This window comes from Megalops cyprinoides, chromosome 13 (genome assembly GCF_013368585.1).
Source record: "Megalops cyprinoides isolate fMegCyp1 chromosome 13, fMegCyp1.pri, whole genome shotgun sequence".
Lineage (NCBI taxonomy): Eukaryota > Metazoa > Chordata > Actinopteri > Elopiformes > Megalopidae > Megalops > Megalops cyprinoides.
Genome location: NC_050595.1, coordinates 6,530,869 through 6,543,224, shown reverse-complemented (window position 1 = coordinate 6,543,224; position 12,356 = coordinate 6,530,869). Strand labels below are relative to the sequence as shown.

At 45.0% G+C, this 12,356-nt stretch overlaps 1 protein-coding gene across 1 annotated transcript in view; it reads right to left on the bottom strand.

Annotated features, from left to right (window-relative positions):
- itfg1 (integrin alpha FG-GAP repeat containing 1) overlaps positions 1-12,356 on the bottom strand; it is a 101,864-nt gene that overhangs the window by 85,629 nt on the left and 3,879 nt on the right. The window lies entirely within an intron of this gene.

Genomic DNA, 12,356 nt, shown 5'->3' with positions numbered 1-12,356 from the left:
TTTAATGGGACAGGTATTAAGCCTCTCGCACATTTGCTGAGTTTTTTTATTTCAAATGTATTTGTTCTTCGTGTATTCATTTTTCTCTCAGTACTCTGAGCCAGGTGTACTGCTGTATTCTCTCCCACTGTTAGCTGCTCTGGGTGCAGAAGGACCTGCTAGTGCTGTTTCTGCTCTTAATATTACTACCGACCTCTGCTTCTACAAATGATAATACTGACACAGTGCAGAAAATAAAGGGAGCGCTGCATGGTAAAAAAAAACCCCACAATATCAAATCTGTTATCATACTAAGGTGATGTGGTAAGACCACTAGAGGTGATTCTGTCCACCAAACATAATATCCAGAGATACAGAGAAACCGGCAAGAATTAAACATGATAAAACTAAACCTTGCTTATCTTAGATGCAGCACACTCTGCAGAAAATAATAGCATGTCCATGCTGGGGATTTCAAGTGGAGTCTTACGTAAGGCACACATGGCTGTCTATGTTACACACTGGGTGTCTGAAATGAGGAACGCTAAAAAGCCAACGTGCGCAATGAACCCATCTTTTCAGAGAGAAACTACTCAGACTCGTCCCGTTGTTCCTTTGGAGATATTCAATTAAGTGTAATGAGAGCATTTAAATGAAAGAACGGCGGCGGCCCCGCTCACGCTGAGAACATTTGACGCTTAGATGTGCTCGCACGCTCTCCGGTTCCGCTGCGAGACCGTCTGTCCTCAGGCACGCTTGGAAAGGGAACGAGAGACAGGGAGAGAGGGAGGGACGGAGGCAGAGGGGGGAAAAGCCGGCTCCTGAGGGAAAATAACCACAGCTATCTTGGTATTTCAGTGTGTCTGCTGAAGAGCACGAAAAAAAAAACTCTGAGGGAACGCTGGCCCATTCGACTGCTCTCTCAGCAATGTAACGACAAGCGACATGCTCATCATCCCACAGACAGTCGGTATGAATTAGCCTCGCGGAGAAAAGGGAATCAGAACCCGTTTTTAAAGTGTTTTAAAAGGTACCTGTGCCCGAATCCTTTTTCTGTCAAACCCGAAGAGCGACAGATGGCCCACGAGGTCCTGCGGGTCCCCCCCCCCCCCCCCCGGTTTATTTATCAGTCCCATTCCACTCCTCCTTTTTTTTCGGGGGGTATGGGGCGCTGCAGGAGCTAATCGCTGAGCTCGTGGGCGATGGCTCTGAGTTATTCATGACTTGCCGTGGAGATTCTCCTTGAGGAATTGCCAATTTAGATATCTCCTCAATATTTGATTGAAGCCGAGTTATAGATTTTCAATTCTATTATGCGCGGCCAGGAGAGTCTAAATATTAATGTATCACTGCATTGCATTACCGGTTGACTGTACAGGTAAATCCATCTATATTATAAATATGCAGGATAAGGTGCTCTTTGCCACAATGTGTAATGGATTGCCGTGGGTGATATTTTCTCTCCCCTTTTTCCTCGACTGCTGGGGATCATTTCATTATTATGGATCAATTCCAGACGGAGAGGATAGGCTAAAGGCTTGAAGATAACAAGTAATACAGGCATGATAGAGTCGGCGCGGTGAAGGCTGAGCAAACATCTTAATAGACCTGATGTTTGACGCAGCTGTTTTTGTGTTTTATTCCGTGGTAAAGTGCCTCCCCTCCCCCGCCCTCGCACCTCCCGCCGCTGTGAGCGGTAAATGGGCAGTGCCGTCAGCCTGGATCGTGGCTTCCTCCCCGCAGGGCACTACTCAAGCGGAGCGCAGAGCTCACCGCGTTCAGTACGATCGATGCTTTACTGTGCAACTGTCATTTAACACTTTTATGTCTAATCACCATCGCCGCTTGCTTGATCGCCCTGATTGGTCGTCTGTCTGTCTATGTGACTGTTGACAGCGGAATCGAATACCGGGTGATTTGGGGTGAATCTCGGTAAAATGACCGAGGGAGAAGATGAACCTCTCTTGCACTTTAAATATCAGCTCCATCTGCATCCAGCTGTGCGCAGGGACGGCCAGACATCTCACTGCTGCTTAATGTCAATCAAACACTGTAAACCTCTCTATCGCTGCACAGACAATCCCTCAGAAATAAACAGTGCTTTCTTATCGTGCACCCCGTATTTACCCCTGACAGCAGCCCGTCTCCCCTGGTTACGGGCTGTCAGAGGAGGCAGAAGGCGCGCTGGCCACGCCGCTGTGTAATCGGCGTGCTCCGCAGCAGCGGGAGGTCATTTTTCGAGAAGCGTGTTTCCAGGAACGCCCGTCGGGCTCCTGCTCCTCTCTGTGGGGGGGCCCTCCTGTTCAGCTCTTAAGAGAGGCACTGAATCATGGAGATAGCCGGGGGGAGGGCAGCTCGAGGGTTTCTGAGACCCAGATCTCAACTGGGTTTTGGACAACGCAGTCTTGATCAGGGGGGAAGAGTGGCTGGAGAGCTTGTTTAAGGGGGGGAAAAACTGTCCTAAATGACAAATTAGGCTGTGTGGAGCTGCGATTTTGCAGTTAATTACAGTGTATTCAGCATGCGCTCGCTCTGTTTCAGACAATACTGAGCCGTCAGTGCTAAATTATCAGTGCCATCTCCACCACAGCAAGCTTTCCATCCCGCCTACGGGAACGAGGCCCTGGTGGAGAGATGCTTTCCCCTGTGTGTTCCTTTAACTAGAGCCTCTGGGGGTGTGGGGGGGGCTCTCTGGAAGAGAGCTCTCTGAGGAACACAGCGAGAGTGACACAACAGAGGGCGCGGCTCGTGGAACGGGGGCAAACACCTGGCACGTGGCACGCTACGAGCTCCTAAGATGTTTCAGAACAGCTCAAGTTCACATGAGGAGACGCAGATGACAACAGGAAGATCACGTTAAAAAAATAAATCGCTGAAGCTGTTATGTTCCTGCTAAGCCGTCCCTGCCACAGCAGGGTCCGACATCCTGAGGTTCAGTGTGCCACACGCGACAAACTATTCTGGCCTCTCCACTGCCCCCTGGCACCTTCCATAGCGATACGTGGTTCGTCTGTTCAGTTAGCACTCATTACCTGGTGCAGGTATTACCTGAAGAGCAGCCCCACTCAGGCTCCCACCCAAACCTCCACTGTGGTCCCGGGATACGAACACATAAACTGCTCCTGACATCCCCCTGCTGCGTCTGTGCGTTAGTATCTACCAAAGTGCTCCGCTTCCGAATCCACGGTGTCCTGAGACAGCCGCGATCCCATCTCTGCTGCGCATCTTCCCATTCGCCGGAGAGCGGGAGAGAGATTTGTGTTCTCTTCGCCCGGGGTTTAATGGCCCTGAGCAGAATTATTTGTCAGGCAGTTACTCTGGCGACAGGCCGTTAGTCTCGTCCGCCAACAGTGACGCGTTAGAGAAATCAAAGAGCTGAGTTTCCCCTGGCCGAGAGGGACGATAGGATCAAACAGCAGAACGTTTGCATTGGATTCTACCATTAGGGCTACAGGTCAGGGGGCTGAGGGCCATTTTTCCCTTAGCTTGTTACTCTTTTACTCTGCAAGAAGAGGAATAATAGATACTGGGAAGGAAGAGATGGACCATGGCTTGGCAGAAACAGACAATGAGGAAAACTAGAAGTCATTAAAGTCAGAACACAGCAGCTGTGTGTGTGTATGTCTGTGTGTGTGTGTGTGTGTGTGTCTGTACATGCATGCATGCCTGTATATGTATAGATGTGTGTGTGTGTGTATGTATGTGTGTGTCTGTACATGCATGCCTGCCTGTGTATGTATAGATGTGTGTGTGTGTGTGTGTGTGTGTGTGTGCGTGCATGTCTGTATATGCACACATGCCTGTGTATGTATAAATGTGTGCGTGTGTGTGTGTGTGTGTATGCATGAATGCCTGTGTATGCATACATATGCGTGCGTGTGTTTGTGTGCGTATATGCACGTGTGTGTAAAACCATCAGTCCCCAGGAGACCTCAGATAAGCCATTGCACTCTCTTCAATTACTATTGATTTAATTTTCTTCCATTAACTTCTCTTTAACCTCTACACTCACTCGTACATTTCTGCTGTCACAAGAGAGAAATAAGCCTTTGACATTAACAAGAAAATGTCTTGTCAGTCAGCGGTGAAGCAAAGACTCGAACCACTCAGCATGAAACACAGTCAGGCACAGCTATAGAAAGATAAACAATAGACTATTCAGAGCGGACACTCAGTACACCTTACAGCTGTGTGTGAGACTGATGGGTAGGGGATGAGGTCAGTTCCAGCCTGATTCCTTTCCATGCACTCAATTCTCTGCACAAGGACAAATTCCCATAATGCAGTTACGGTTCACACGGCCTGTTCACATTGCAAACATACCATTCAGACATGGCATCCGGACCTGAAACGAACAATTAACGCTTAGACATCAAATCTTAAAATGAATATTGACTCTTGAGACGGGGTGCGTGTAGGCGCTGTAAGGTCAGCAGGAATTTCAGCCAGCCGTTCAGTCCGCCCTGTGACACCCTGGTCTCCGATGTCAGCCACAACGCGGACATAGCGGGCACAGCAGTGGCCACCAGCGTGTCCTAACCAAATTAAACACGCCATATGGAGATAGGTTACACGCCTCCCCTTTTTCCTTCAATATCACACCCTTGCTGCTGGGACAATGGACTCCGCCCCATAGGGGGCCCACTGCATGCGTGGCACACACGCCTGGCCAAGATCTTAATTAAATTGGGCCCATATGGTCACCCGACTATGAGGCAGTATCAGCTATTGTGCACGGTGGGTGTTAAGCCAAAAACAACAGCCCATAAAAAAAAATGGCTTCACATTTTTTGTGGGAGAAAAAAAAAAAAATAGGCTGCTTTGCGACCAGACCGCAACAACAGCAGACCTTGTTGATGAGATCCATTCAGGAACTTGGAAAAGACGTGTAATAAAGAGACTCTAAAATGCACCCACTTTTGGGTTGCGGTTGTATGTAAAAAAAAAACAGTTAATGACATCGCCAAGGCAAACAAAACAATGATTTAAAAAAAATTGCAACAATCTTCTGGCGGAACCCAACATCTTGTCATCCCCCTGCTATACTGAAAACTAAAATACAAGAAGCTCTTATCACACGTTTCAGAGCTCCACCTGGGACAGCAAGCAATCCAAACACTGACTGCAAGAGAAAAACACTCGATTTCCTTTTGTGAAAAGAGACGGATCCGAAAAGGAGCCCACCAGCTCTGTGAGTTTTTAAGCAATGGTTTATTTTCACAGACAACTGCCGGCCTGCTTTCTCTAGCTTCTACTCTGTCTTCTCAAAGAGAAAACTACTGCCAAATCAAAGATTTGGTCACCTGATCTGCACAATTAGACTGACTGAGTGATACTTGCATGTAGCCATTGCCTGATGATCATTTTTCTTTGTTAATCTAAAAATGTTCATGTGTTAAGAACTTGAGCCGGCAAAACATGTGTAAGATGTTCTAGGTTTCCCTTTGAATAATGCCCTCACCCATAAGCATAAGCACCCTAGAACATTAGCATAAGCCTGGCAACTTGTACAGAGGAAAAGGGACTTTTGTTGATCAGTATGGCAACTTTTCTGTTCTGAGGAGCTGGCAGCATGAGGAGCACATACACAGTACCTGCTTCTGCAGGGGAACCTCAAACGGAGGTGCGCGAGTCTGCTATCGCCCTGGGCCACATGGCTCCATTCCTCTGCCCCGCACAAGGTGCATTTTAACATTGGGGGGGTGGGAGGCTTTGTCAATAGCCCAGGGGCTCAGAGCGCTTTGTTTCTGACCTGCTGATGGCAGAGGTCTGCATAGCAGGGCGGTGAAGACAGAGGGCAGGGCCACAGTGCCTGAAGGCCCCGCTGTGGTGTATGAGCGCTATGGCCGCCAACCGGTAGAGTTTCACTCCACATACATTTTATTCCGATGCCCTTCATTTAGCCGAAAGGTTTACGAGTGTTAACGCAATCTAAAGCAACGTCTGGCCCTGCTCTCTCACTTCCACAGCTACCACTGCCCAGATGCTGATTTACAGATTGGAAACACGACTGATACAGTATCACCAGAGGAATTACCCAAGCAGTGAACGGTATCAGACAATATGTATGCATTGCGTGTGTAATGTAACACCGCATATATAATATGAACTGCACGCACTGCTATGATATGCACGCTACTTTAAAATACCTGTGACTTGAGGCAAGAGTGTGTATACTTGTAAATATAGAAATCCATAAAAATGAATATTTAAATAATAGCTACATACATAAGCAAGACGTATCCAAATTTAGACAAACCCTTTTATACTATTACTATACTGCACCAAAGTATTATGTAACAGTACAATTCAAAGAGACCATGAAGTGTTTCACATGAATAAATTAAAATATGTTCCATTAAATCATAGGCTCTTTTTTGTTACGGTGTATCAAAGGTATGAATACATCTGAAGGGCACTGCACACACGCACACAGATGTAAACTCATTCTGAACACATACCCCCCGCCTACTTCCATCCATCGGCTTTTTGAGCGATTCATAAAAGCGTATCATTCACAAGCGTATCATGCCTGCACTGCAACCATACATGAAAATCAAAGATGCTATTCCGAGGAGGAGTAATCTCATAAACCCATTAATGTAACGTAGGTGCACTGTAGGGGATTAATCCAATCTGTTTTATGGCGTTTCTCGTTTCCTTGGCGCTTTATGCACGTAGAAAACAGGTGTAAACTACACGCCGGAGTACTTTTAACAAGCTTCAGCAAGGCGGCGGCCTTGATGCGTGTAAACCTTAGTGATTCAAGCAATTATGGCGGCTTTGAGCCAAACGCCCCTCGTAACAGTTTAATAAAACGACCGCGAGTGTGACAGGCATAATCACAAAGAGCAACAGGTATTATAAACTACAACCTCAGTGAGAATCGTTTGTGTCTGAAAAGGTTTTCGGATCAGAGTCGTCCCCCAAACCATCACAGGGCATCGGCATTTTTACTCAAACACTTTCTATTAGCTGCCGTTACTAATTAAGACGAGGATAAAGCGGGACAAATGTTGCTTTTCTCGGAGCGGAATTAATATACACACGTTTTTTAATTAGTTCTCTATAGTAGAATTAGGCTTCTTATTATGCAAATATGCTTAGAGAGTACTCAGAGGGGGAGTGAAAGTGTAGAGACTTTAGCAACACTCGCCTCTGTAACAGCATCTCGAAGCGCTATGCCCGTTAGAAACAAATGTCCTGATTACAACAACGTTATAAATGCGAACCGAATGTTTACCACCGTCAACGCGACAAGCATGTCTGTTAAACAGTCTTAATGACAACGGTGATAATTAATTCATATTAACAGTAATCACAAGGCTCTGGTCTTATGCTAGTCAATGCCGTGCTTCTTCGCGCAAACATAACACCGACATAACAATGGCATGCATCTGAAACATTTTTAAAGCAGCCAGAATAAAAAGTGAAAATCACATTGTACATAACGCATGGAAATGAAGGACAAGGCTACATCTTGAGAGAACTGGTGATTCATTTTCTACAGGTTTGTCTTTAAAAGTTGCAACGCTCAATTACATTACTGGCACGCGTGTGTCTGTAGTGACCATCACAGTGAAATAAAGACTGCTCATAGCTGACAGCAACAGGTGCTTTTTTGCACCATTGCTTAACCAATTAATCTAATTCAATCCCAGTCTCTGACTACTGACCATGAACACCAATCCCGAAATGACTTTTCCACTGTACACCCACACTTCAAAAACCACGGAACACAAACACCACACAGGCAATCTAACTGAGCACCCATCTACAGCTTCAGACCAACACTTGCACTAATACTGCAATCATACATTTGCTTGCAGGCTATAGACAATGAACACTAGCACTGTCCTAGCATCGTGATGACAATATCTTTCTATCACTGCAGTACTTAGATTCTTCACTATCATAAAACAGAATGGTCCATTAATCCAACAAGTGCCAGACACTTTCACAGAACATATATTATCTATTATTAAATATCAAATTAACACTATCCTCTTACACCTGTATAGTACCGTATTTGCATAAGATAAGAGTATTGCCATGTATATTAGTCAGTATGCTTGGAAGGTACTCCATATATCAGGGTGGAATGTGAAAAACATATATAATTATACATGCAACCCATCATTAAAATAAATGCATGATGACTTAGTTCCAATCAGCAATCTGACCATCCTCCCTCAATTACACCATACAATCACAAACAATTAACAATCATGTGTGTTCAAATAAAAGAATCTCCCAAAAAAAAAAAATCTATCAAGGAACATATCATTATAAGCACTGGGCAAAAAAGCATATTCGCAAAACTGCTTGAAAATCAATTAGTCAAAATAACAGGCTTTCAATATCACACCATACCTTCCAATACCAAAATCTGAATCCGGAGTTAATGCATTAATTAACTCCCACGCTGGTAACCCCATATTTTGACAAATGAGTTTTCCTTACATTACTGTAGCAATTAACTCGTCACTTTCTCACAAAGAGGATGTCTAATTGGCTACTGCAGAGGGCACTGGGATGGCATGTTGCTTAGCAACTAGCCCCTCTGCAGTATCAATACTTATGTGCCTATTTGTGTATAATTGAATTTATAATCGTTGTGCTATTACCGCATTCAAAAAAAGAGAATTTCCTTGAACTAAAGTCTCATTTCAAAGCTTTCAGGAACTGTTATCGAGATGCTGTAGTGCACGGTTGTCTCATGGCTGCCCTGTGCTGTCGAGAAACCCACCTTCCCACCGGCTGATTCATAAGCTGAAAGCTAAATCCAAACTCGTTTCATTCCGAGTATTGATTTTAAGTTAGACTTCAACTGAACTTGGATCTTGCCAGCAGTGTGAAGCCAGTCATCTGTATCTGGATTAGCTTATTAGGGGACAGTTGATAGTATTGATCTGTTGGCCTGTGTCCTCAGTAACTTTATGGGTCTTGTCTTAAAGCGTGTGGATGGGAAGCAAATTATGGATGAGACACAAAAAAACTAACACTAATCATAAAGGGAACAGTGTCTTATAATGGAGTGGAAGGGTGTTGGATAGTCCAATTTCAAGCTTAAATGAGGCCTTGACACAAGGGAGGAGGCAATTTTATTGGTGACCAAGAAGAGCAGGCTATTACATTTGCTTCTGGTGTGTGTGTGTGTGTGTGTGTGTATGTGTGTGTGTTTATGGGTCTCCTCACAAAAGTAAAATGGGGAACCGTGACCCTGTTTAGCCTATCGCTGAGGAGGAACACTGCAGAGGTCTCCTTCCTGGTTTTCAGCACCCACGCAATAATCATAAAAGCCCAGGGACAGAGGGCACACACCTTGAACTATCATATGAAATATTATATTATTTAACACAAACAGACACAGGCACGAGTGTAAAGAATTGGCTGGGGCTGGCCTTCAGAGGACTGACCCTCCTGTAAGTCTAATCTTCAGTGACAGATTGATATCTGTCCAGATGTTCTGATCGGACCCCATCCTGGCAGTGACCGATGACCCATTAACTCTTTGCGGATTACAACAATAATAAAAACATCTTTAATATATCCTTTATCATGATATTATCCTGAATGTACAGTACATACACTGCAATGACAGGTTCCTATCACATCCCTAACCTTTGGCTGGTGCCGATAAAATGACCAATGTGGGCAACCTTGCGACCACGTGCCTATCTACCGTCAGAAAAATATGGAAGTTCTTCAAGATCTTAAAAAAAGTGATGTTTTAGGCATGTCCTGGTACACAAACACACAGGACATTCTGTCAGGATGAAAGGTAGGCCTATGGCTGCTCTAGTGGAAAGACTGTAATTGAGTGTTCAGTGCCAGTACATTATGCGATTACGAGTAATGCACTGTGATTATGGCGTGCATGAACCACCTCTCTGAAAATGTGAAAACGGTCCACTCCATAGCTGTGTCTTTGGTGTGTGAATATATCCACTGATTCAGGCAGAGGTCCACGTCTGCTGGGATGGGACTATTTCGGATGTGCGACTAAAGACAAAGACTGGGGATGGGTGAGGTCACCAGTGATGCCCACTGGAATGTGCTAAAACAATGCCACATTACGCTGGATCATAAACCAATCAAACCAATCAAATCATTACTTCAATCTCCCTTTAAGAATCTTGAAAATGAAGTGACATGAATGGAAAGCGCTGGCTGCCCACATCAGACACCAGACAGATGGCCGTTTAAAGCGGACCGACAAATATGCGTCTCCAAGCAAACATCCACCGCACTTATTCTCTCTTCGAGAGTGCTTGGAAAGCCATATACTGTCATTGCCTAGAATCAGACCCCAATGCGAGTTGACACCTCACTGTCTGTCGTTATGGGAACGCAATAAAATCTTCCAGTTTTAAATAAATAAAGTGGAGAACTGAGGGGCAACCCATTGAGCAGCCTACCGTAATTAAATTGATCCGGGAGACTGTTGTGTGGTGAGTCTGTGTGCTAGCTCTACCCTCCCAAAGCAAAAGCGATCACACCCAATTGTCTCTCTCTCTGCCTGCATCCCAGACTTTGTGATGCAGGTGCTGGGAAAAAAAAAAAAAAAAAAAAGACTGTCATTTTAACAACCCCCCCCCACCGCAAAGCCCCTACAAACCGACGCGGCGCATCAGACAGCTATAATTGCAGGGCAGCATTTGGTTTTGTTAATCTACCACAATTTCTCCACAGCTGCAAAGATTTAGAAGGCTCTTTTCTTTATGACTGCCAATCAGGAAGCAGCAGGCTGCTTTGCACAACAGGCACTGGGGAGGTGGGTGTGTGTGTGGGCATGTGTGTGTGTATGGGCGCGCGCACGTGTGTGTGCGTGCGTGCACGTGTGTGTGTGGGGCTGGGGGTGGGTAATGAGATGTGGGGGGACAGAGAACTGCGTTTCCCTAGAGATAAAGATGGATGCCAGTTCCAAACGTAATGTTTGCTTGACGCTGGCGTAATGTTGCGGTAACACCGTGCGGTTGCTATGACTCGTCACCAGGGACTAGTGTGGGCAGAATCGCAAAAGAGACACTTTTCTACAGCCTCTTTAAGAACCTTTGAAAGTTTCATGAACAAACATCAAGCAGCATCACTTTCTGAGCAGAACAACAACAGCAACAGGGTAGCGGGAGGTTCAACATTAATTTCTTTGATCCAGGTACAAAAAAATAACGCCCAAATCCCAACTCATCCAAATACTATCCAATTTATGCATTTTGATCTTTTGATTCGAGAGTGAGGTAGGCTGGAGTCTTTGCTGAACTGCGTATATCTCTGGCTGGTTCATTATCAGTACTATTTAAACATCACGGCCTTGTAAGCAAATATTATAGATTCGCTCCAGCTCTCCTGTGGATACTCCTGTAGCCTGCCTGAACAGAACAGGTTTTTCACCTTTAGCAGAGATGGGATGGCACAGTTTATGCAGACGGTAACAGGGTGGCATTTTGCTCTGTGACAGTTGTACAAACTGGAGCGTGAATGTATTTATTTATTCAGTGGTTAAGAAAATAGGAAAACAAACTCTCAGTCAACTTGAAAATTATTTCCCCACAGTACATCACAATCCAAATGTGGGTGCCTTAAAAGAATGCTTGAGGACCATTCAGAGGATACAAATTCATGCTAATTCCTTTTTCTGCGAGGAGTGATTTTTTGATTGCCTATTCCCAATGCCTGCTTATTCACCATTAAAGTACTAATGACAAATAAGAGCTTGCCACATGACATCTTCCTACATCTCTCATGGGAAATTCCACTCTTTAGACAATAGAGTCCTGGCAGGTTTAGTTACCTTGCAAAGCACAGGAAACTTCACCAAATTTAAGCTTTGAATCTGCACAGGAGACAGCAGATTTTACTCACAGCTGTCTTGTGGGTGGGTTACTCAGCTCTCTGCTGTTCAAACCCAGCCCTGCACCAATGTGCTTCATTTTAACAGCCTCACCATCATCACTGGAAATAAATTTAACACTGCTCAAGCAATATGAGAAGCAAAACTTCACACATACATGAATATACAAAAACATGTACGCCGCAAGACACAGGCAAACAAGATGGATGACTAGATTGGCTGGTTTCCTGAATGAGAGGCAATCAGAAGCTCAAAGCAGCTCCTAAACTGAGTAAAAGAGGAAGCAACTTTGCTCTGTCCAGAAGTCTTCACGTTGTCCCCCATTTTTGTGGTGAAGTGGTGGTTGGCCAGCTGTTGAAAAACCTTGAAAATTTCAAACCTTGAACCGCATGACTCTGTTCACTGTGTAATGGTGCTGATGGACAGGCCAGATTAAAAGAACATGGTCACCTCTGCTCAGCCTGCATAACTGGGCAAAAACCGCCACATGAAATCACTCGTGTCTTATGTATAGTTTAATTTG